This window comes from Macaca fascicularis, chromosome X (assembly GCF_037993035.2).
Source record: "Macaca fascicularis isolate 582-1 chromosome X, T2T-MFA8v1.1".
Classification (NCBI taxonomy): Eukaryota; Metazoa; Chordata; class Mammalia; order Primates; family Cercopithecidae; genus Macaca; species Macaca fascicularis.
This window is the reverse complement of record NC_088395.1, coordinates 131567157-131594651: the sequence shown is the minus strand read 5'-3', so window position 1 is coordinate 131594651 and position 27495 is coordinate 131567157. Positions and strand designations below refer to the sequence as shown.

Sequence of the window (27495 nt, the reverse complement as noted above, 5' to 3'; positions counted from 1 at the left end):
GCATAACTAACTAAATATATATAATTTGTAAAGTATAAATAAAATACAAAGACAATATTATAAATAAACAAGATTATTTTTTAAAGTATTATATATCCACTGCAACTTCTTCTCATTTTAGGAGGAAAGAGAGGGAATTAAACACTATATACACGTGTGTTTGTGTGTATGTGAATATAAATATATATACACACATATATATTACATAATATCAAAATAAACACATATGCTTTTTGATCTTGCTGAAAAATGCCTAATATAATTGTAGTAGATATTATATAAGTTCCTTTAAAGTTCATAAAGAGAAAGCTATTCTATTATTTGACAAGAGATTAAGAACCAATTAATAATTTTAGGTAGTTGAAGATATGAATATCTCTGCCTCTTATTATGCCTTTTTTTTTAACAAAAGCTTTTTAGCTTTTCAACTTGGTAACAAAGCGTTATCAATGTCAAGGAAAACACAGTGTTTTTTTGCATTGAAGGAAGGCTTGAAACATTGACAGGAGGAATTATCCCAGCACACCACATTACAGCGTTAGAAATATTTCCTTAAAAATGACACAAATTTCTGTATTAAATCTATTATGGGAATACAATAGAATATGAAGCCTTGTGTTGACTTTTGAACAAAAATATTGAAATGGCCAAAGGAAATGTGGGCTTTTCTTTACTGGGAGACATTTTATTACGGGTCCAATCTCATTTCTTGTTATTAGTCTGTTCAGATTTTGGATTTCTTCTTGATTCAACCTTGGTAGGTTGTATGTAACTAGGAATTTATCCGTTTCTTCTATATTTTCCAATTTGTAGGCATATAGTTGCTCATATTAGCCACTAATAATCCTTTGAATTTCTGCAGAATCAATAGTAATGTCTTCCTTTTTATCTCTGATTTCATTTATATGGATCTTCTCTCTTTTTTTCTTAGCCTGGCTAAAGGTCAGTTCTTTTCATCAATTCTTTTTAATTTCCAAAAAACAAACAAACAAACAAAAAAACACAACCTTTGATTGCATTAATTCCATACTGTTTTTCCCATTTCAATTTCATTTATTTCACTCTGATTTTTATTATTTCTTTTCTTCTACTCATTTCAGGTTTGGTTTCCTCTTGCTTTCCTTTTGCTTTTCTTGTTCTTTAAGATATATTATTAGACTTTTTTCTTTTTCAAGTTTTTCCTCTTTTTTCATGTAGGCACTTATAAACTTCCCTCTGAGTATTTCTTTTGCTATATCCCATAGATTTTGGTATATTGTGTTTCTATTATCATTTGTTTCAAGAGATTTTTCAATCTCTCTGAATTTATTCATTGACCTACTGGTCATTCAGGAGTATATTATTTAATTTCCATTTATTTGTACAGTTTCCAAAATTCCTCCAGAATTATCTGTCTGAAAGGTCACATATTTCTTTTTCTGCAAAATTGGTCCCTGGCGCCTTATTTAGTGCATTTGGTGTTTCCTGTATGGTGCTGATGCTAGTAGATGTTGTACAGTGTCTGGACATTAAAGGCTTAGGTATCTATTGTAGTCTTCGCTATCTTGGTTTATTTGTAGCTGTCCTTCTAGGGAAGACTTTTCAGATATTTGAAAGAACTTAGATGTTGTGATCTAACCTGTATTTACTTTAAGGACACCACAAGCCCAGTAACACTGTGCTTCTTGCAGACTCATATAAGTACTGCTTTGGTGGTCTGGGAGAATTCTCTGGGTTACCAAGCAGAGACAGTTGTTCTCTTCCCTTGCTTTCTCCCAAACATACAGAGTCTCTCTCTCTCTCTCTCTCTCTCTCTCTCTCTCTCTCTCTCTCTCTCTCTCTGTCTCTCTCTCCTTCTCTCTCTCTCTCTCTCTCTCTCTCTCTCTGTTTTAAGTACTCTAAAGCAATGAGTAGAGTAGCAGAAGCACCCTTGTGGCCACCACCACTATGAGTGTGCTGGGTTAGACTTGAAGCCAGCCCAGTGCTGCGTCTCACTCAAGGCATGCTGTAACAGATCCCTGGCTACTGCCTGTGTTCACTCAAGGCTCTGGGGCTCTACAATTAGCAGGTGGCAAAGACAGCCTGGCCTGTATCCTTCCCTTCAGGAAAGCGAGGTCCCTCAAAACCCAGGTGGGTCCAGAAGTGCTGTCTGGTAGTCAGAGACTAAAATAAAAAACCTTAGAAGTATACCTGGTTTTCTATTGTATTGTGGCTGAGCTGGTACTTGAACCACATGATGCAATGCTTTCCATGCTTTCCTCTCCTTTCTAAATGGAGGGGAGCCTCATCCAGTAGCCACCATCACCCCAGGCCATGAGAACTGCCAGACTACCACTAATGCTGCCTGAGGGCACAAGATCTCTTAGGTCAGCTTGTGGTGAATGCTGACTGGTCTGGGACTCACCCTTCAGGGCAGCGGGCTCCCCTCTGGCCCAGGGCAGGTCCAGAAATACCATCCAAGAGTAAAGTCCTGGAATCAGGGACCCCCAAGAGCCTACATTGTGCTCCACTCTACTGTGGCCATGCTGGTACCTGAAGCCAGCAAGTCTCAGCGGTTCGCTAAAGGCCCTCGATGTAGTACCTGGGTAGCACTGCTTGTTATTCAGGGCCCAGGGGCTCTTCAGTTAGCAGGTACTATATGCTACCAGGACTGGGTTTTTCCCTTCAGGGCAGCACATTCCCTTCTGGCCCACGGTGTGTATAGAAGTGTCGTCTGGGAGCCAGGGCCTGGAACAGGGGTCTCACAACTCTGATCGGTGCCCCATCTTGCTGCAGCTGGGCTGGTATCCTACAGGCAAAACAAAGCCCTCCCCACTCTTCCCTCTCCTCTCCTCTCCTCAAGTGGAGATAAGGGGTCTCCTTTAGAGTCGTGAGCTGTGCAGCCTGGGGTTAGGGGAGGGGTGAATCCCTTGGCTGCCCCAGCTGCTGTCTCAATATGTCACATGGCCCCCAATCCACTGTCTCTGGGCCTAATTCAGCACAAGGACTCACCTAAGAATTGCAGTTCTTATGGCCTAGACTGCCTTTCAACTTTCTTAGAGACCCAGAGCACTTTAGCCCATGGTGGCAAGGTTTGTAGGAACTCAACTTTGGATGACTGGGATTGGCACTTCTCCTCTAGCTAGGGCTGGATTAAATGCTCCCACCTTGTGCAGGCATTAGCCGAGTTTGGTCTGGTTTTCTTTTCTGCTCAATGCTCTCTGCACCATGGTGCTGCTGATGGGTGTATGGGAGGGATGGCATCAGTGATTCAGACTGTTTTTTATCTCTTCAGTACCTGTTTCAGTGAAATGAAGTTTAAACCAGGTACTGTGAGTGCTCACCTGATTTTTGGTTCTTATAAAGGTGTTTTTTCTGTGTAGATAGTTGTTAACTTGTCATCCTTGTGGGTGGTGCTATCAGTGGAACCTTCTATTCTACTATCTTGCTTCACCCTCCCTGTCCTTTTTAAGGCTGAATGACATTCCATTGTATGTATATATTATATTTCGTTTATTCATTTTTCTGTTGATGGACATTTGGGTTGCTTCTGCCTTTTGGCTATTGTGAAAAATGCTGCTCTGAACATAAGTGTACAACAAGTATCTCTTCTAGATTCTGTTTTCAGTTATCTTGGTTATATACCCAGAAGTAGCATTGCTGTATTTTCATTTGTGTGTGTGTGTGAAGTGTAGCATACCTTGAGAAGAGTGCAAAAATAGAAATGAATAACTCAAATGAATTTTACAAATTGAATATTCATGTAACAAGTTATTATCCAGAAGGCTCTCCAACTCCTACTCCTTCCCAACTACCACCCCTTCCCTCTTCTCCGTATTCAACCACTATTTACATTTCTAAACGTTATAGTTATGTTTGCATATTTCGGGACATTTTATAAATTGACTCAATCAAAATGTAGTTTTTTTGTGCCTGGCATATTTCATTCATATGTGTATTTGTAAAATTCACCCCTATGATTGATTGCATGTAGCTGTAATTCATTTGCTTTAATTACAATATACTATCTATTGTATAAATATAGTGCACAGTTTCAAATCAATTCTATTCTTGATGGATATTTGAATTGTTTTGAGTTTAGAGATATTTCAAATGATGCTTCTATGAACATTCTTATACATGTCTCAGTGCAAATTTCTATAAGGTATGTATATATTTCTATAAGGTGTGTATATAAAAGTAAAAATCTTAAGTCACATGGGTACGTACAAATTCAGTATCAACTGTATTTTAAAGAGTGTGTACCAATTTACAGTCTAATCAGCAGAGTATTAGTTGCTCCATATTCTTGCCAATATTTGGTATTTTTCATCTTTTTCATCATAGTCATTCTGCAGTAAAATTTTATTATCGTTTTAATTTGCACTTTCCTACTTCCTAAGGCGGAAGAGCAAGTTTACATATGCTTACTGGTCATTTGAATGCCCTCTTATAGTGAAGTGTCCATTTAAATCTCCAGCAGTTTTTATTAGGTTGTCTAACTTTATTGTTTATTTGTGCAAGTTTTTACATTTTCTATATATAAGCCTTTTGTCAGTTATTTGTGTTACAAATAATTTTTGCCATGCCATGCCTTGGGTGTTCACTATACTAACCTATTTATGCCTGGGACTGAATTTTTTTGAATTTTTGCAGTCAGACCTTGGTGATGACCTTGAGCAGTAGGATGTAAATAACTCCCACATGCTTAGAGTTCCAATAATGGAACACTAGGTGTAAGTGGGTTTTAATGGTGTCTATTTTTCAAGCATTTATTTTAAATTCATGCTTTTCATTCCTTTTTAATAAATATTTTTCTATTTGAATTTCCTTAGTTCGTGCAGATAGTTTTCCATGTTATCCTGTAGACACGTTATTGATTTGCCTTTGATTTTTAGATGTGGAATTTGAGTTTGCATATAGTGAGGGGATCTAAGTTTACTTTATTTCCCATATAATGTCCACTGACCCAACAACAGTTATGGAAGAGATTGTCTTTTCCTCACTGCTCTGCAGTGTCTCCTTTGTCCATATATGTGCAAGTCTATTTTTTTCACTCTATTCTGTCCCTTTTGTTTATTCATCTGATCCAGTGTCAATAGAACATTCCCTTTATTGTTGTAGCTTTACAATGGACCTTTATATCCAGTAAATCAAGTCCTCTGAACTATATCTTCAACATTGTTTTATACTATTCTTGGCTTTTTGCGTTTCAACGTAAGTTTTAGAATTAGCTTATCAAGTTCCAACAACACAGTCTATTGATATTTCATTGAAATTGCATTGACTATTTGTTAATTGCATTTTTATTGAGACATAATTCAAATAACATGAAATTCATCATTTTAAAGTATATACTTCAGTGATTTTTTAGTTTATTCACAATGTTGTATGACCATGACCACAAATTCCAGACACTTTCATCATCCTAAACCTTATACCTGTTAGAAGTGACTTCCAATTCTCCTCTTCTTCAATATCATGGCAACAAACATACTTTTTGTATTTATGTATTGCCTATTCTTGAAATATTATATAAATGGAATAGCACACTATATATCTTTTGTATATGTCTTCTTTCACTTTGCATTATGCTTTCAAGCTTTATCCATGTTGTAACATGTATTAATACTCCATTTATTTATGGCTAACTAATATTCCATTACGTGACTATACCCAGTTGTGTTTATTCATTCTTCAATTGATGAACATTTGGATTGGCTCCACATTTAACTATTATGAATAATATTGCTAAAATATTTATGTACAACTTTTTGTGTGAACATATGCTTCCATTTCTCTTGGCTATATACCTGGTAGTGGAATTTATAGATCATAGTGTGTTAGTATATGTTCAACCATATGAGTAACTGTCAGACTTTTTCCACAGCACCTGCACCATTTTGTATCTTCATCCACAATATATGATGGCTCAAATTTCACGACATCTTTACAAAGACTTCTTATTTTCCTTTTCTTAAAAAAGATTATAGCCATTTGATATAGATTGTGTATTTGTCTCCTCCAAATCTCATGTTGAAATTTGATCCCCAATGGTAGAAGTGGGGCCTAAAGGCAGGTGTTTGGGTCATGGTGTGAATCCCTCATGAATGGTTTAGTGCCATCCTTGGGGTAATGAGTGAGTTCTCACTCCATTAGTTCCTGTGAGAACTGATTGTTACAAGGACCCTAGACCCTCCTTCTCTCTCTCTCTTCTTTCCTCTCTCACCATGTGATGCCAGGTCCCCTTCACCTTCCATCATGAGTGGAAGTACCCAGAAGCAGATGTTGGTGTCATGCTTCTTTTACAGCCTGCAGAAGTGTGAACCAAATAAACTTTTTCACCATAAATTACCCAGCCTCAGGTATTCCTTTATAGCATGTAAATGAATTAAGACAGAAAATTGATACTGAGAAGTGGAGCATTGCTATAAAGATATGGGAAAATGTGGAAGCAGCTTTGGAACTGAGTAATGAGAATAGGTTGGAAGAGTTTGGAGGGCTCAAAAGAAGACAGAAAAATGAGGGAAAGTTCAGAACTTACTAAAGTCTGGTTAAGTGGTTGTGTCTAAAATGCTTATACAAATAAGAACAGTAGGCTGGGTGTGGTGGCTCACACCCGTAATCCTAACTCTTTGGGAGGCCAAGTTGGAAGGATCACCTGAGCCCAGGAAGTCAAGGCCAGCCTGGACAACATAGTAAGACCCTGTCCCCCCCCCCCCAAAAAAAAAGCAGATTAGCTGGATGCAATGGTAAACACCTGTAGCCCCAGCTACTCAGAAGGCTGAGGCAGGAGACTCATTTGTACTTGGGAGGTTGAGGCTGCAATAAGCCATGGTTGTGCCACTGCACTCCAGCCTGTGTGACAAAGTGAGAGCCTGTCTCAAATAAAAAATTTAAAAAAAAAGACAAAAGTGAAGGCCACACTGATGAGGTCTCAAATGAAAATAAGGAAGTTATTGGGAACTTGAGCAAAGATCACCCTTGTAATGACTTGAGCAAAGACTTTGGCTGTATTGTGGCTGTGCTTTGTGGAAAGCCAAACTTAAGAGCGATGGCCTAGAGTATCGGGCAGAACAAATTTCTAAGCAGCACAAAGCTCAATAATTGGTGCGGGTGCTTCTAATGGCCTATAATTAAATATGGGAGCAAAGGAATCACCTAAAGTTGGACTCTATAATTAAAAGGGGAACAGAGTGCAAACTTTTGGAAAATTTGTAGCCAGGCCATGAGATAGAGAGGGAAAAAAGCATTCCCAAGACAGTAATCTGAGGGTGCTATGGATCAATCAATTACTAGGGAGATAAGCATGACTGAAAGGGAGATGGTTGGTAATACTCAAGACAATGGCAAAAAGGCCCCAGACATTTCAGAAAACTTTTTCAAGGCCACCACTCTTTTCATAGGCCCAGGGGCCTAAGAAGACAGAATGGTTTCAGGGTCCAAGCCCAGGATGCTGTTCAATGCATCCCGGCTGCTCCAGCTCCAGCTCCAGTCCAGAGGGTATGAGTGGCGGCTTCCATGTGGTGATAAGGGTACAGATAGGCAGAATGCAAGAGTGATGGAGGTTTGGTAGCTTCTACCTAGATTTCAGAAGATGTAGGGGAAAATCTGGGTGCTCAGGAAGAAGCCTGTTGCAGAGGTGAGCCCTTGCAGAAAAATTCTACTAAGGCAATGCCAAGTGGAAATGTGGGATTGGAGTCCCCATGGAAAGTCCCCACTGGGATACTGTCTAGTAGAGTTGTGGGAACTGGGAATGGGGCCACAGCCCTTCAGACCCCAGAATGGTAGAGCCACCAGCAGCATGTGAAACTGCTTTTGCAAACATTATAATAGTGAGATAAACCTAGTATGGCTGACTCCTTGTTTCTAGCCTCACAGGCTGATTGCCCTCGCTCATTCCTGGGCATAGACAAAGCTAGCCATGGGAAGAATTTATAGTTTAGCTTTGAAGCAAGGATGATGACAGTCTCTCTCTAAAACTGACTCCTTCCTTGTTCAGGGGCTTAAACTGCCTTCATAAGACTAATGAAAGGTCACAGGATTATAGGAGGGCCTTGAATTCTGCTAAAATGTAGGCATAGTTAAATGATAACCAGTCATTGTTTCCTAGCTTGCCTTTCTATAATCTGTTACTGCTTAAAAGTCATAAAGCCAGTAGTCACAAGATTTGTAACTTCTTCAGTTACTCCTATAGATAATAGGTGACATCACATGAGATTGGTCTTTTGAGATGATTTTCATACTTCTGCATTCTGGCAACTTATTGACTCCACCTGGACCCTTAACACATAATTTAACTCATTCTGTGGCCCCAAAACAGAGGCTGATGTAGTGCACAAGGATTGTTTTCACATTCCTATAGTTTCATTCCCAGTCAATCAGCAGAACCCATTCCCTAGCACTCAACCTGTTAAAGTATCCATAAAACCCTAGCCCCTGTGTTCCTGGGGTAGGTTATTTGAGTAATCACTCCTGTCCGTCCACTTCACCAGCACTATGATTATTAAACTTTTCTGCAAAAAACTGCTGTTCTCAGTGCATTGGCTTTCCTAGGAAGCAGGCAAGATGAACTCATCAGGTGATCGATTACATGTGCGCTCTCAGCCTGGAAAACCCACAGTCGTTAGATTCCAACTGTGAGAGCAGCCATATGGGTTATGACCAGCAAAATGATGGGGACAGGGCTGCTTGAGGCTTTGGGTGTGCCCTGGATGCAAGATATGGAGTCATATCTTATTAATTTAAGAGAAAATTTAAAACTCTTTCTCTTGCCTGATTGCCCTGGCCAGAACTTCCAACACTATGTTGAATAGGAGTGGTGAGAGAGGGCATCCTTGTGTGTGTGTGGTTTTTTTTTTTTTTTTTTTTTTTTTTTTTGAGATGGAGTTTCACTCTTGTTGCGCAGGCTGGAGTGCAATAGCACTATCTCGGCTCACCGCAACCTCTGCCTCCCAGGTTCAAGTGAGATTCTCCTGCCTCAGCCTCCCTAGTAGCTGGGATTATAGGTATGTGCCACCACGCCCAGCCAATTTTGTGTTTTTAGTAAAGACAGGGTCTCTCCATGTTGGTCAGGCTGGTCTTGAACTCCCGAACTCAGGAGATCCGCCCACCTCGGCCTCCCAAAGTGCTGGGATTACAGGCGTTAGTCACTGCGCCCAGCCACATCTCTGTCTTGTGCCAGTTTTCAAAGGGAATGCTTCCAGTTTTTGCCTATTCAGTATGATATTGGCTGTGGGTTTGTCATAAATAGCTATTATTATTTTGAGATATGTCCCATCAATACCGAATTTATTGAGAGTTTTTAGCATGAAGGGCTGTTGAATTTTGTCAAAGGCCTTTTCTGCATCTATTGAGATAATCATGTGGTTTTTGTCTTTGATTCTGTTTATATGATGTATTACATTCATTGATTTGCGTATGTTGAACCAGCCTTGCATCCCAGGGATGAAGCCCACTTGATCATGGTGGATAAGCTTTTTGATGTGCTGCTGGATTCGGTTTGCCAGTATTTTATTAAGGATTTTTGCATCGATGTTCATCAGGGATATTGGTCTAAAATTCTCTTTTTTTGTTGTTGTTGTTGTTTTGTCTCTGCCAGTCTTTGGTATCAGGATGATGTTGGCCTCATAAAACGAGTTAGGGAGGATTCCCTCTTTTTCTATTGATTGGAATAGTTTCAGAAGGAATGGTACCAGCTCCTCTTTGTACCCCTGGTAGAATTCGGCTGTGAATCTGTCTGGTCCTGGACTTTTTTTTTTTTTTGGTTGGTAGGCTATTAATTATTGCCTCAATTTCAGAACCTGTAATTGGTCTATTCAGGGATTCCACTTCTTCCTGGATTAGTCTTGTGAGGGTGTATGTGTCCTGGAATTTATCCATTTCTTCTAGATTTTCTAGTTTATTTGTGTTGAGGTGTTTATAGTGTTCTCTGATGGTAATTTGTATTTCTGTGAGATCGGTGGTGATATCCCCTTTATCATTTTTATTGTGTCTATTTGATTCTTCTCTCTTTTCTTCTTTATTAGTCTTGCTAGCGGTCTATCAATTTTGTTGATCTTTTCAAAAAACCAGCTTCTGGATTTATTGATTTTTTTGAAGGGATTTTTGTGTCTCTATCTCCTTCAGCTCTGCTCTGTTCTTAGTTATTTCTTGCCTTCTGCTAGCTTTTGAATGTGTTTACTCTTGCTTCTCTAGTTCTTTTAATTGTGATGTTAGGGTGTCAATTTTAGATCTTTCCTGCTTTCTCTTGTGGGCATTTAGTGCTATAAATTTCCCTCTACACACTGCTTAAAATGTGTCCCAGAGATTCTGGTATGTTGAAATACTAACATTTTCTAATCCTTTGTTTCCTTGAAGAATTTATTGTTTAATCCCTCCTTTCTTCCAATATACATGCCACTTCTGTTACATACTAATTTCTCATTTAAGTGTAGTTTTCTTCTGTTACACTATTTTCTTCTCTCTCTCCTCTCTCTCTCTCTCTCTCTCTCTCTCTCTCTCTCTCACACACACACACACACAGACATGCCCTCCCCTCCAATATTACGTAGTTTTTGTTTATATCTTTATAATGTGTTTTGAAAACTAATGGCCAAAATGGACCCTTTGAAAAATTGTTTTGATTGTTCTTCATCATATTTCCATGGATCTGCTAAAAATCCAGTTGTTATTTGAAGTGAAATTCCACTTAATTTAAAAGAAAATTTGGTAAGAATTGACATCTGAACCATATTGAATCCTTGCATGCCACCATTATGTACATATTTATTTTACACTATCTTTTGGCAGATAATAAAGATATAAATAGAATTTTCTTCAAATAGGTCTTACACAGTAATTAGACTTACTACTAGTTACCTTATGGGTTTTCTGAGAAAAGAGTATTTTAAATTTTAATTGTTTTCTAATTACACACACACTTTGGTCTGAATATTTGCTTAGGTTATATATTTAGAAACTTAAATCATCTTTGATTAAAGACATTTTTTGTTCCTTTCTGATCCCTATTCCTTTTCTTCTTTTGTACTAGGTAGAAACTTTTATTGCAATGTTGAAAAGGTATGAGAATGACCATCTGTATCTGCTTGCTGGCTTTAAATAATGCACCTAGTATTTTACTATTAAGTGTTGTGTTCATGTAAGATTTTGATAGATACCATTGATAGAGTTAAAGAAGTTTACAGTTGTTAGAATTATATATACTAATTTTATTAAAAGATTTTTCTGCATCTAATAGATGCAGAGAATATTATTTTATTTTCTTTACCTCTTTTAATTTTTTAGTAAATTTTCTAATACTAAACCATCCTTAATTTTTAGGATAAATCATCCTTGTGTTACATTTTTAAAATACATTGCTGGATTATGTTAGGTAATAAAATATTGAATCTTTTAGACCTATGTTTCTGAGGCTGGCCTATTGTTGTCTTATAAAATAAGCAGAAGAAACACCTTCATTTTCTGCTCTCTGAAAATGTTTGAATAAAGACAGGAATTATCTATTCCTGGAGGTTTTGCAAAGCACGCCTAATGACACCTTATCGACCTCATACTTTTAGAAAGAAATAGTTTTATATTAATCCAATATATTTAATGTTTGTAAGACTATTTTGAACAATTGAGTAAGCCCTAATCCAGTTTTATTAATCCATATTTAACTTAAAACTTTTCCATTTCATTTTGGTTTTCCCATTTAGTGGCATCAAGTTGTTCATAATATGTTGTTATAAATTTAAAAGTTCCTACCAAAGCAATACTATGACCCCCTTTTTACACTAATACTAATAATATTTGATTGTGCCTTCTATTTATTCAACATTGCCAGAAATTTCTATATCTTAGTATTTCAGGTTTTGAAATCCTCTCTATTGTTTCTTTGTCTTTTCTTTGAATTAGTGTCTGCTCTTCTATTTATTTTTTTCTTTTTTATTTTTTTAGTTTATATTAATGTTATTTGTCTAACTTTTCAAAGTGAATACTTGCCTCAGTAATTTTCAATCTTTCTTTTTTCCAAATACATTCATCTTAGGCTATAAAGGTCCTTCTAAATACTACTTTTTCTTCATTCTACAGGTTTTGGTTTATAGTGGTTTTACTGTTCTTCAGTTATAAGTATTTAATAATCTCCATTATGGTTTCTAATTTAGATCATTATTTTTTAAAAAATTTGTTCCTATAGGTGTTTTTAATTCCCACATACAGCAGTTGCACACATAGGCTTTATTTGGGTGACACATTGGTTGACAGGTTTGCATGCAAGGGAAGTCCCTCACAGCATGATATTGCCCAAGGCTATGGTACAAGACAACCATCCAGAAGAGGAATAGGACACAAGGACTCCCAGGGGAGAGGAGAATTAAAGATGGGGTTCATGTGATGGGGTGATGTCACTCAGCAGCACTTTGGGGAATCACTGGGTCAGAGAATTTTGAAGGGCAGCAGTGGCTTGGGGCCTGTATAGCCACAGGATTTATCTTATCTAGGGCTAACAGATGTGCAGTTTCACAGGATATGCAAAGCAGGCAGACTCTAAATGGCTAAAAATCTGCTTATTTGGGGTATGTTTAAAACAATGGGATGTGTAAAAATTTGAGTGTGGTGCCAGAGAGCATTTGAGCTAACGAGTCTCAGCCTGCTGTGAAGAAATAAACAACGTAGGGGCCAATATACAGAGGACATCTTCGGCTCATTTATGTAGCAAGTTTTAAAAAGGCATATGCATTAGTTCAATATGCCATGTTGCATGAACTGCTATGCTTAGCTCTTTACCAATGAGCATCATACTGAATCGTTTATACTTTAAGTCTGTTGCACTAATTCTTAAGCAACTCTTTTAAACTCTAGTAATAATTTCACAATGAATGATAATAAGGCAGTTCCCAGGTAGCTACGGCCAAGATCTGTTTTTTCCATATGAGGCAACATCGCTGAAATGTAAATTGTTGGAGGGGAAAGAATTACAGTGCTACATCATCTGATTTAATGTTTCATTTTAAAAATGAAGAAATTGAGTCACAGATAACCTAAACAATTTGTTTACAGTAACATAGTTAACTAGTGACAGTACTCAACTAGGATCCAGGTTTCTTGGTTGTCAAACAGTTTTCCTACTCTACCATAACAGGCCAAATCTAGCATTTGTGCTAATAGTTTTATAAATAGAATCTACCAATTGTCTTCCTCCAACAATGATGCATTTGCTTTTCATACATTCCTCATTTTGTCTTTATCAAAACCTCGTGTTACAGATGATGGAAAGAGACTAAAAATGTAAACAGAAATAAAACCAGGACTAGCATATAGGTGTCCATTCCCAAACCCTTCCTCTCTGTGCTACGTAATGGTGATAGTGGGGATAGAGCTATAGTTGATAGATATATAGTTAATGCTACGTTGCAATGCTGAAATTTTATAATGACCAGCATTTTTCCTTACTAAATCAAAGTGTTATTTGAAAAAAGTAACAGTGAACAATTCTATCAGTTTTAATTCATTCTTAGCAATGGGTGATAATTTCATTAGGTTTTTTTTTATGAGTATTGTGCTCTGTAACAACTTTATCCTCACAAGAAAGAGAGAGCATGTATGAGGTATGAGAGATGCACACTGTGAGCCTGTTTCTTTATGTTCATTGTTGTTTTGTTTTTCAGACAAAGAAGAATAATAGAGAGCATTTACCATGTACTTTTATCACTAACTCTTATGACCCAGTCTTTTAAACATGTCAGCCTTTGTAAACATGTGTTTAACTACTATCTCAGTTATAAAATTGAAGTGGGAAATGCTTTCAGGTTACTCTGATGTTCTTTTTAGGATTTAAGCACATTTTCTTCCTCAAATGATATTATAACCAAATGCAAGTCCAGCTGCTCACTTCCTGAGAAGCCAATCACACAAGAGGTGAAGTGTGGTGAAAGGAAAGCAGCTTTATTAACTAAACACTAGCTGTTGAGAAATGCCTAAGTGCATGCCTCCAAAAGACCATTTCAAATCTTAGCTTTGGTAAGGAGTTTAAGAAAAGAAACTTGGTATGACAAACATACTTGAGGAGTGAGGGATACAGGGACTACACGTCTCATTCCAATGGCTGTCTTGAGTTATTGTCCAGCTGGAGTGCGAACTGGTGCCATTTCAACAATGACTGAGTCATAGATTTACTGCTTTGAGGTAATCTGTAGAAGGGGAGGATTCCATAGTTGAGTCTCTATGCCCGGTTCATTTGAAGATTAGCCCCTGGAATTTCTAAGCTAGCACATTAGATAAAGCAGCACAGTGAAAGGAGTGTCCAGTGGGAAGGGAGGGAAACAAAGAGTTTCAAAAAGAAAAAGAAGTTTTAAAATTCATTTTGAAGCTAAGATACTTTAAGATAGTTATCTTTAAAGCTAATTTCAGCTCCTCAAATTAAAAAAAAAAAAAGCTGACTATACTGTAAGCACAAAATTTACATTTATATGCAGATATGAGGAAAGCAAGAGAATCTGCTGTGAAAGGTGAATATTTCAGAAATATTTGTAGTATGCATATTTCAAAGTAAGTTATGCTGATAACATGTCAATCTTGGAACATAGATCACCTGTAACTAAAGCACTTCACTGAGTCATGTTAATTTTATAGAATAAGGTATTCTTTTCTTAGTTTATTACTCTTCATTTATTGCTTCTTGTACGAAATGTTCCACAAGAAAAATAACACTGATGACCAGGCAACAGCATTTCATAAGTGTCTCTGACATTAATCAGTGTGCTTGAATCCAAGGAGCTATTATTTTAGACACATTTAAATCCTGATTGCATTTTATTCTGCCTTGGCAATGTTCACAATGTGATCTTCATTAGAATGTATTTTAAGCTTTCACATGCTGGCATGGCCATTATTTGTATTCTGCACCATGAGCAGTAAATCATGTGGAAGGTGCCTAGATGCAGAGTTCCAGGGTCCAAAATTTGCCTTCTTTTGGTTTTCATTTTGTTCCTTAATATTTCTCTTGAACTGAAAGGAGGTTCAGAATATAACTGTCTCTGAGAACTAAGCACAGTAATGAGAATCTCAGATTCCTACCATTTTTAAATGAATTTGAAGATGTCTACTCTGCTCCTCTAGTACCTTCACTTTAGTGAGCCAACAAAAGGTAGTTTGAATATATCCACATATCTTGGTTCATGTCAGAGCTTTGCAGAATTACTTCTATTGCTTTGAGTATTTTGAGAAAATGCTAAAGGGCCTGATGTCTTGCAGTTCTTACTACCACCTGCACATGTGTGTCCCTGACCAGGAAGTTCTTTTAACTAACTTCAGAAAAGGGCCTGGAGCCCTCACACTTATTCATTCCCCTTAGTATTATGGAACTCTAATACAAGGAGCCAATTATGGTGAGTTTTCCATTTAAAAACATGTGAATTAGGTCAAGTTTGGCATCCAGACCTAAGTTCCCATAGCAGGTACCCTTTTTTTCTGCTTACCTTATTTTTTTGTGCCTTATATATGGCACATTCTACTGTGTCACATAATGTTGAAAATCATGGCATTTAGAATCAAATACTTCAGTTAGTATTTGAGGCCATAGGCTCTTGGACCCCCAAAAGTTTACTAAAAGTCACTTGTGTGAAAGAAAAATATCTTGGGGCTCCAAAATCACTAAGCTAAAGAGAAAAGTCAGGCTGGAAACTGCTTAGGGCAACCCTGCCTCCCATTCTATTCAAAGTTACCCCTCTGCTCACTGTCATAAATGCATATCTGATTGCCTCCTTTGGAGAGGCTAGTCAGAAACTCACAAGAATGCAACCATTTACCTGTTATCTGCCTATGACCTGGAAGCCTCTTCCTTGCTTTGAGTTGTCCTGCCTTTCCAGACCGAACCAATGTTCATCTTACATATGTTGATCGATGTCTCATGTCTCCCTAAAATGCATAAAAACAAACTGTGTTCTGACCTCCTTGGGCACATGTCCTCAAGACCTCCTGTGGCTGTGTCACAGGCACGTGTCTTTAACCTTGGTAAAATAAACTTTCTAAATTAACTGAGACCTGTCTCAGATTTTCGGGGTTCACACTTGCACGAGGCATGTTAATAGGAGAAAAGAAATGTAAATGTATTTAATGTGTAGACATGAGAGACTTCAGAATGAAGATCCAACTTTCCAATAAGTAACAGAAACTTGTATACCATCTTGAAATTACAGAAAGAGTGTAAACTAAAAGTATGTCAAAAAACAGATTTTAGTGGCAAGGCAGGTTATAGGAGGAAGAAAGGAAGAGGCTTGGCTAGATGAAGATGAAGTCTCTCTCAAAGGGAATAGATAGTAAATGTTTCTTTTCAGGTTTCTTAAGGTGTGAGACTCTCAGTCTTTCCTGGATCTAGGAAAGATGTGGAAAGCAGAGGTATGGCTTCATTAATGGAAATGCTCTACAAATACAAATTTTTCCCACCAGAAAACAGCTTTCCAAGGCCACTTCTGTTCGCTGGCCAATTGGTAGCCATTTCAAAATATGTCAAAAAATATATCTGGGGGTAAAATTTTTTAATTTCCTTCAAATTTGAATACTAGCTCCCCACTTACAAGCTTATGACCTGAAGCAGTGGTTTTTAATGGGGTAATTTTGTACCTTGCCTGACTCCTCAGTGGGGCTACGAGTATATTTGGCATTATCATGTGTATTCGTCAGGGTTCTCTAAAGGGACAGAACTAATAGGATAGATGTATGTATGAAAGCGAGTTTATGAAGGAGTATTGACTCACACACTCACAAGGTGAAGTCCCACAATAGGCCACCTGCAAGCTGAGGAGCAAAGAAGTCCGTCTGAGTCCCAAAACCTCAAAAGTAGGGAAGCCGACAGTGCACACTTCAGTCTGTGACCTAAGGCCCGAGAGCCTCTGGCAAACCACTGGTGTAGGTCTAAGAGTCCAAAAGCTGAAGAACTTGGATTCCGATATTTGAGGGCAGAAGCATCCAGCATGGGAGAAAGATGAAGGCTGGAACACTCAGCAAGTCTGCTCTTCCATCTTCTCCTGCCTGCTTTACTGTAGCCATGCTGGCAGCTGATTAGATGGTGCCCACGTAGATTGAGGGTGAGTCTGCCATTCCCAGTCCACTGACTCAAATGTTTATCTCCTTTGTCAACACCCTCACATACACACCCAGGAACAACACTTTGCCTTCTTCAATTCAACCTAGTTGACACTCAATATTAAGCATCACATCTGGAGATATTTTTGATTGTCATAAATATACATGGGTTTTGAAGTCAGAAAGACTTTGGACCTCAGTCCAGATTTCTTGGATAAAGGAGTGTGGTGACCTTGGGCAGATTACTCTAGTCTCTGATCCTCATATTTTTTGAAGGTCAAACTAACCAAATTTTAAAAACACCTTAATCAATGTCTGGTACATGATAGGCACTTGATAAATGTTCACTTCCGTTCTTGTCTCCAAACATCTACCCACATCTATCCTGTTCCAAGGGAGACTAGACAAATAAATATTGTTTTCTAGAGTGCCATACTCTACAAAAAGAATCATAATAGATCACACAGGGGAAATGGTGACCTAGATAATACAGAGGGCTGCAAATCCTCATTGTACTTAGACTGGGAAAATATCTCTGCTACCTTTGAGTATATGTCTCCCTATATTAAGTATAAGGATGATGTGGTAAACTGACAATCATTAGAGATTCCACCTTAGAACAGTCACAGAATGAAGATCAGAAAAGCAATGCAGTGATTACAAACAAAAATTTTAAATAGAATAAACAGGTTTAGAAAATTTGGCAATGGGGAAAACATTATTGTGAAATATCTGATTTTGTTTTCTGTATTATGTACACACATATACAGATACAATTACAGGTTGAGCACTCTGAGTCTAAAAATCCCAAATCCAAAACTTTTTGCGTGCTCATGTAACACTTAAAGGAAATGCTCTTTGGAGCATTTCAGATTTCAGATTTCTGGATCAGGTATACCGAACCTTTAAGTATAATGCAAATATTCCAAACTCTGGGACAGTCTTAAATTTGAACACTTCCGTTCCAAGCATTTTAAATAAGGGATACTCAACTTGTATATACATATGCATACATACACACATATACATGTATCTACATATGTATACATTGTGTGTGTGTGTGTGTTTGTAAAGCCATAATGTAAAATTCACTTCTTTAGTGGTAGAAAAATTTCGAAAAACACTACATTATATTTGGATTTTAGGATTTGGTTTTTATTTCTAACAGGATGTATTCACAATACGCTACTCATAATGTCTTACCCAGTCAGTCCCCTTTGTGATCACTGCCATCAAATTCTAGGGTGACTAGGCAACATTGGAGTAGGGCAGTCTGTGAGCATAAAACACAATGTAAGTGTTTCAGTGAAAAGGATCATATATTTATTTTTGGTGCTCTACTTTCCTATGACAATATTCTAAATAAAGTAGACCGTCAATAAATAAATGTTTATTTTATTTCAGGAAGTAGTATAATAACAGGTGAAACACCACTCTGATGCCTTCAGAACCATGTCCTACCACCTGCAGAAAAACTTATGTGCTGGCTTAACAGATTTTGAAAAAAACAATCCTCATTTTAATTTTCATTTTCTCTTCTAGAAGGGTTAATAATTGGTAGACCAGGGATATAACCCAAAATAGTGCCTTTAGATATCAGATATTTTTTTGAAACAAGTTCTCACTCTGTCTCCGAGGCTGGAGTACAGTGGCATGATCATGGCTTACTGCAGCCTTGACCTCCCTGGGCTCAGGTGATCCTCCCACCTCAGCCTCCCACATAGTTGGGACCACAGGCATGCACCACCACACCTGGCTAATTTTTTTCTATTTTTTTGTAGAGACTGGGTTTCATCATGTTGCCCACACTGGTCTCAAACACTTGAGCTCATGCGATCCACCAGCCTCATCCTCCCAAAGTGTTGGGATTACAGGCATAAGCCATCATGCGCAGCCTAGATATCAGATTTTAACAGGATAGAGAAATGTGACCCAGATGATAGTATACATAACTAAAACAAAGGATGTAATGACTAAATTCGAATGACTAGAATGTGAATGACTAAAACAACAAAAAAATGCTATTTAATGGGATAATGTCAACTTGAAATGGAGTAATGTTAACCTAAAAGGAGATCTCCAGCGACATGCCAGTATGAATGATATAAATAGCAAGTTGGTAGATACCACAAATCTTGGTTGGGGGGTGATGGTTTGGCTTTGTGTCCCCACCCAAATGTCATCTCGAATTGTAATCCCCACATGTCAAGGAAGGGTCCTGGTGGGAGGTCATTGGATAAAGGGGGCAGTTCCCCTATGCTCTTCTTGTGACAGTAAGGGAGTTCTCATGAGATCTGATGTGTTTTAAAAGTAGCAGTTTCCCCTGTATCCTCTCTCTTTTCTGCTGCCATGTAAGACATGATTTGCTTCCCTTTCACCTTCCTCCATGGTTGTAAGTTTCCTGATGCCTCCCCAGCCATATGGAACTGTGGGTCAATTAAACTTCCTTTCTTTATAAATTACTCAGTCTCAGGTAATATCTTTATAGCAGTGTGAAAACAGACTAATACTGGGAGAAAATGTTTTAAATGATAAAATCAGAATCCCTATGAGTTATCACAGACTGGTAAATGACAAGTGAAATCTAACAAGATAAATTATAATAGGGATAAGTATAAGGTCTGGTATTTGGATCCAAAAAGCCAACTATACAAATACAGCAAGTGAAAGACATGACTTAGCAACAATGCATATATTTAAAAAAGGAAAAAAGAAAAAGTGAAAAAAAGAAAAGAAAAAGACTTGAATATTTTAGCTTAAAATGAATTCAAAATGAGTCCACACTTAAAATTTGAATTATAATTAGGTTATAATTAATACTGGGTTATAGTTTATGTTAATTACAACTATAGTATTTTAAATAAAGGAGCTGACAATCTTTCACAGACCATAACTGAGTATAGTACTCAGTTCTGTGAGCTGTTAAAAGTTTGTTTATATGAAAGCAGTCAACTGATGAAAGAATTTGAAACCATTTTATATGAAGAACAGGTAAAGGAACTAGAAATGTTCAATCTGAAAAAGAAGAGCTAATGGATGAATACTTAAATTCCTTATGTTAAACTCCCAAAGAAGAAATTGGAGCTGTTGGGTGAAAGTTACCACATGTCAGCTTTCACCCTGGTGAAGTTTACCAAATATAGGGAAAAGTTTTGCTGTCTCTGGAAGTTGTAAGTTCCTGGGTAAAAAGAAAGAGTGAAGTATTCACTTGGAATCCAAAAAATCACTTTGCAGGAATGTCGCAAATTGGATTAAAGTGTCGGAATGTTTTACTATACAATGACCTTCAAGGTCCTTTTCAACCTTCGAAGTAAATAATTTTAAAAATAATTACTGTATATACTATACATCATTTTGTGACTTTAGGATTGTCCTTAAATTTTTTTTTTAAGGGAGAATGTAAAAACTCCACAGGATTACAAATCCTTACATTAAACATTTTAAATTATATATATTAGTTGATACTGTTTTGGCATCAAGCAAACTTAAAACTCATAGTAGTATAAATGTGTATTTTAAAGGAATAAGTATAACAAACCCCAAGATAAACGTCAAGTACTCACATGAATACTAATATGTCTCTGATCCCTAAGAGATTTAAAGGGACAAAATTCAGTATGAGTATTTTCAAAATATCTGTATAGTTTTTTTCACACATATAAAAAACTAAAGGTATAGCAGATTATTTTTTCACTTTTTATTTTGGTTTTGGCTAAATGCAACCTGAATCCTCAACTTCAGACTGATCTACTGGGAGCAAATTTGAGATGGCTGCAGATATCCAGATGTTCTATTTGTTTGGTGGCTGGCAAACAGCCCTTTTACTTCAAATACTGCCCACTTTGGCAGACTAGTTTGTTGATTACAAAGAAAAATCCCATTAGGACCACTCCTAATAAGATGATAGTCTTTAGATTATTCATCATTAAAACAACAAAAACAATACGTAAATCACCAAAAAGTTGAATTACCAAAGTACTGCTGAATTTTTGTCATTTATTTACAAATTCCCCTGTGAACAGGCTCTTTGTTGTCATTTGTTTGCTTTGGCAGGCCACTTATCAAAACAGAGAGTCTAAAAAAGCATCCCAAATAAAATGACTGGTTCCACTAATCACGTCCTCAACAGTATTGTTCATTCTTACATTTCTAACCACCTTTATCACTGCTTCTGGGAAAGTGACTATATAGTATCTAGGCAGTAAGGGATCCTTTAATGTATCATAGCACAGTTTGGCACACCAAACCCTAGTGTAACATCCAATCATCATGAAACATTAATCCTTAAAATATTAGGTCGTCAAAATAAAACATTTATCCACAACGGTGTACATACAAATACATGAATTAATGATTTCCAGAAGCTATGTGTTTGGTGCAGTTTAAAAGTCACAGCTATAAATATCAAAAGGCAACAGAAAATGGTAGCAATAAGTGAACACAAATGCCCCAATATATTGCTTTTATTTTGGTAATTTCATGCACATTTGCGTTTAAATAATTTTTTTAAGGTAAAAAGAGATAATCCGGCCAGGTGCGGTGGCTCACTCCTATAATCCCAGCACTTTAGGAGGCCGAGACGGGTGGATCACGAGGTCAGGAGATCGAGACCATCCTGGCTAACACGGTGAAACCTCGTCTCTACTAAAAATACAAAAAAAATTAGCCGAGCATGGTGGCGGGCGCCTGTAGTCCCAGCTACTCGGGAGGCTGAGGCAGGAGAATGGTGTGAACCCGGGAGGCAGAGCTTGAAGTGAGTCGAGATCGCCTCACTGCACTCCAGCCTGGGTGAGGGAGCGAGACTATGCCTCAAAAAAAAAAAAAAAAAAAAAAATCCTGCAACATCATATGTTGTCTGTTACGCTATAGAAGACAATCATATTTTCAAATATTCCTTCAGTCACTTTCTCATCATTATTAGTGGACAGTATTAGTTCTATTTTGATCATATAATGTATCACAGAATATCACAAGTGCAAACAAGGATGAAGAGAAAATGAACGTTATGTGCATTTGTAAAATGCCACAGCAACTATTCATTTGTTACTTGGTCACCTTTTCTCTGGCCAGGAGAAGCTAGGGCCTTAAGCTTCACAGAAAAGTTGGTCTGTCTTCCGTTTTACACATATGAGAGACCCTATGCACACACAGGCACGCATAAACACATTCATAAATTATTTTAATCAAACATAAAGCATTTAACCTGTAAAAGCAAACTGTAGGAAAAACAAAAGGTGAGTTACTCATTTCAATCTAGGAAAGAATGTCATATCTTTCTTTGAAAAGTGAGGAATATAACAAAGGGCCATAGAGTGAGTTTTTTTCCAAATAAAAATACGCTTGTGGGTTCTTTAAATATTATCTTAGCTCAAAGTAGCTCTATAAAGCATTCAAGTATTCCTAGGGGTGGAATATGATAATATGTGAATTCTTTAACAGTGTTTTAGCTGGTCATGTAATTCGTTATTATGATGAGGAAATTAAATCAACATATTCATGCTGTTTTTCTTATAAAGATAAAAGGATGTCCAGTTTGAATCATTGTCAAGTTGTCATTTTTGAGGAGAAATCGCATTACATAATCCTCACTTTCAGTGCTCAAAATCAATCTTTTACTTATAACAAATTAGGGGAGAAGTAAGTGGCTTTTCTCAGTTGAGACTTGTTTCTACATGTCTAAATATTGAGCTATTCAGGGTGATGATAAACTCCACGAAAAAGAGCTGAAGGCCTTAGACACATGTAAGACCTTTGTGTACATGGTTTTCAAGAATCAGCTTATTTAATTTTAAAGTTCTGTTTCTGTGTCTCTGATAAGAGGTTAGGAGAGATTTCTGTATTTTGTAATAATCTTTATAATTTGTTTTAAGTCCTTTAGTTACTTTTCCTATGGAATCTGTGATCAATTTAATTCTGCAATGAAAAATATTAGGGTATGTGGTTCACTGAACACAGGATATGACCTGCAGTCGACACAAAGTAAGTTAAGAATTCAATGCCCCTATCAAAATGAGTACAGAACATTCATACATGTATGAATATCTTTCTCATATCGCATCACTCTCACACTGACTGCTCTCCTGCCTCTCACTTCCACCTTTTATACTCCTTATGATGACATTGCACCAACACAGATTATCCAGGATAATCTCCCTATTTTAAGGTTAGTTGATTAGCAATCTTAATTCTTCTTTGCCATGTGAAATAATATATTCATGTTTTCTAGGGATTAGGACACGTACATCTTCAGTGACCATTATTCTGTCTACCACACCTGCCAATAACTACATGGGTGAGCTTGGAAATGGATCCTTTCACAGTGGTGACTTCAGATGAGCTCCCAGCGCTGGCTTACGTCTTTAGTGCAGCTTTGTGAGAGACCCTAAAGCAGAGGTCCCAGCTGAGCTGTACCCAGATTCCTGACGCACAGAAACTATGAGATAATAAATGTGCATTACTTTAACTGCTAAATTCTGGTAATTTGTTACACAGCAATAGATAACCAATACAGTACTTAAAACTAAATTATTGTTTTTATTTGCACATTTTACCTAGGTTTTATTTTTGCATCCATTTAATTAAAAATAAATGTACCTTATTGATTTCAGGTTGTGGAAATTACAGGTTACATTTAAGTTATTCAAACCAATAGTTGGAATGATCAATTACCATAGTGTTTATAATGAAAAGCTCCAATGTACTACCCTTACATAGTAATTATATGAAATCAACAATAAAAATCACTCTTATTTTAGCTACAGACTGATTCTCAGAATATGATTACAGTATAGGAAGATGATCAGCCAGAAAAAAAGGCATGGTAACCTAGCCACACCACAATGCTTATAATTATAAAGAAATTATAGTGCATTCAACTGAAATTTTAGCTGCTGGAATCAAATTAATGTGTTGCTAGTTACATTTTCACTTCCTTCAAAATCAAGGATGTTTTCTCTTTTTTATAAAACAGGGAGCACCAAGAGATGAAATTACCATAAAAACTAAAAAGCTGATTTATCTTGCAGTGTTTTTTGGTATATTCAATGGGTGATATGTATACCAACTGATCTGTAACTGACTCACTTAACTGGTTAAACCATAGAAATAATGAGTGAAGTTAATTTCCCTAGATAGAACAGAAACTCAAGACTATTTAGCACTATGTTCCTCTCTGCCAAATGAATACTGTTTTTTTAAAATAAATAATGGATATTAACAAGCTTTGCCATTCACTAGTGAGAAGCTATAAATTTGTATATGTCCATATGTATGTATTTTGTGTTAACTATTCAGAGAGACTGCCTGTTTAATGCCAATCAGTTGGGTTTCACTGTTACTTCTGGGTAATGAAGAATAATCATATAAATGGTTTTATAAATTGAAACTAGTACGTGCTAAGCATGTTTTCATATATTAATTAACACCCCTATTCAGTAGGTATAATTATTCCCATTTTATAGATGGGGAAATTGAGGCAGAGAAAGACTAAGCAACTTGCTTAATATCACATAGCTAGCAATTGCCGGTGCTAGGATTCAAATTCTGTTTATCCCCTATACTACACAAGAGTTCCAAGAGTTTTAATAGTCTTAATTGTTCTAAAATTCAGATGTCTAAGTAGAAAAACTATATTTATTAGTGTTATGAATTGTGTCCCCCCCCCCAAAATTCATATGTTGAATATCTAAACTCCAGTACTTCTGAATGTGACCTTATTTAATTAGTTGAAATGAGCTCACTAGGGAGGCCCCGATCCAATATGATTGTTCTTCTTATAAACAGCAGAAATTTGGACAAAGGCAGACACACACAGAGGGGATACAATGTGAAGAGACACAGGGACAAGACAGCTATCCACATGCCCAGGAAAAAGGCCTAGAACAGATTATTGCCCCATAGCCCTCAGAAAGAACCAACCCTGCCAATATCTTTCTTTCGGGCTTCTAGCCTTCAGAACTGTGAAGCTAAATTTCTGTTGTGTAAGCCATCCAGTCTGTGGTACTTTGTTAAGGTAGCCCTAGCAAACTAATATGACGAGTATCACTTTCTTCTAGGTGGTAATAGAAATAAGGAAATTTCTCTGAGAAGACTCTATGACTGTCAAATGCTGAGCCTACACTGTTTTCTAGTGAATTTTTAAGTTTTATTTCAGTGGTGGTTTCATGCATTACTTTATCGAAGCACGTGAGGCAGTGGTTCAAGTAAGCAAACTCCAGTTACCAAGTCAAGGTGGTCGAATCCTGTGGATGGGAGTACGGCATCACAGCCACCGGGGCGCGGGCTGACAAGAGGAGCTGGCCTGAACTTCCGGACCTTTGGGCCTTCCAGGAGAATTGGATTCCAGCCTCACCAGGAGCTGAAGTCATAGCCTCAAAGCCTGAGAAGAGTGTGGCATCATCTGTCTTTATCACCATGGCACTCCCGTGCCGTGATGTAGCTGTGGTTGAGGAAGGGAGGCAGATGGTTTGTGAGGCCTGGTGTGGCCTCCCCTGGGAGGCTCCTGTTCCCATGAAGGCACCCAGAGCTGGCTTACAGGGGAAGCCCAGCCCCTGGGCACCCCCTGGCAGGGCTGCAGCGACAGTGCCAGCTGCACCTCTGCAGCTCTCCAATGAAGGATGCTCACTCCCTCCTCCTGACCTGGACCTCGTCCCACCCCCACCACCGCCCCCTCCGGTGCTCCTGCGTTCTGAAGAAGAGACTCCTGTTCCAATGGGGGCCTCACTCATTGCAGACTTAGAGCAGCTGCACCTGCCCCTGTCCCCACTCCGACCACAGGCCCCGGCAGAAGGACCTTCAGTCCAGCCTGGACCCCGTCCCCTCATGCCTGGGGAGGAAGAGCTTTCGCCTCCCCGAGCAGAGCCTGTTGAGAGATAGTTGTCCACAGACATCTGTGCCTTCTGCCACAAAACGTGTCCCCCTAGGAGCTGACTGTGGAGGCCATGAAGAGGCCGTACCATGCCCAGTGCTTCACGTGGCACACCTGCCTCCGCCAGCTGGCTGGGCAGAACTTCTACCAGGATGGGTGACCCCTCTGTGAACTCTGCTACCAGGACACGCTGGAGAAGTGCGGCAAGTGTGGTGAGATGGTCTGGGAGCACATCATCAGGGCCCTGGGCCAGGCCTTCCACCCCTCCTGCTTCATGTGTGTGACCTGCACCCGGTGCATCGAAGATGAGCTTTGCCCTGGGCAGCCAAAATGAGGTGTACTGCCTGGATGACTTCTACAAGAAATTCTCCCCCGTATGCAGCATCTGTGAGAATCCCATCATTCCTTGGGATGGGAAAGATGCCTTCAAAATCAAGTGCATGGGAAGAAACTTCCATGAAAATTGCTACAGGTGTGAGGACTGTAGGATCCTCCTGTCTGTGGAGTCCAGGGACAAAGGCTGTTTATCCCCTGGACAACCATCTCTTCTGCAAGCAGTGCCACAAGAAACAGAGTGCTGCTGGGTGCTGCTGAGAGCGCCGCTGGGTGTTGGGCAGTGAGGGGACCACTAACCTTGGCTGGGGCCCATTCCTGACTTGGTTTCCCTTCCTGACCTGCTCTTGCACTCTTTCCTTCTGAGCTTCCATGGGGACCAGCCTGTCCAGGACACAGCGGGGATGAGCGCCCCCAGAACTTCCACTCTACCCTCTGGGCACCAGAAGGCTCCTGGACCATGAGTGTCACCCCCAGAATTCCCTGCTGGCCCCACCCCTCTTCCAGGGGGAAGGTGGGGGGAGTCTGGCCAGGGGAACTTAGACCCCTAGTATTGACTGTAGCTGTCTGGTAGGGGTGCCAGGAACAGTCCAGCTTGCAGGGTTGAGCCATTTGAGGAAAAACTCCAAGATCCCTTAAAAAGTGCTTTTTAGGCTGTCCACGGTGGCTCATACCTGTAATCCCGGCACTTTGGGAGTCCGAGGCGGGCGGAGAAGCATTTTCCACATTCAACCCTGCCAACCGATGTCCCACAGGACATGCCCTTATTCGAGCTGCTTCTTTTGATTCCGCTTTTATATTAAAGGGTAGAAATGGAAATGGGAGTGTGAAGGCAATGCTGCTCCTGCCTAGGCTCCACTAGTGGGGTATGAAGAAGTGAAGGAATGGGTGAGCAGTAAGAGGAAATATTGCTTCTCTTGTTCTGAGGCCTTCAAAGATTCTAATAGGCCTCTTCCCACTTCCCCTGCATTCCCTTGCTCAGAGCAATACCCATGTTCCTCATCTATCACCACCACCCCCATAAGTGCTTGCAAGGCCACGACACCAGGCCCACTCCGACCATCACTACTGGCAGCACCTGGAATCCTTCCCCTCTTCCTCCACCACTACAATTTCTACTCTTCCTCCTCTATCATACCAGCTCTAAATTTAAACCCAGTAGGAAAAAAAAAAAGACCTGCACATACCCATATTTCCAAACATACAGGGGCCATTAGGATATACAAAATATTATAGTATCTGTCCCTCTCCCCAACAAAAGTTAAGGTGTT

The 27495-nt window shown here is 38.6% G+C and overlaps 1 pseudogene; it reads left to right on the top strand.

The window, feature by feature from the left end:
* Positions 1-2501: 2501 nt before the first annotated feature.
* LOC102145060 (filamin-binding LIM protein 1-like) lies at positions 2502-26485 on the top strand (annotated as a pseudogene).
* Positions 26486-27495: the final 1010 nt, after the last annotated feature.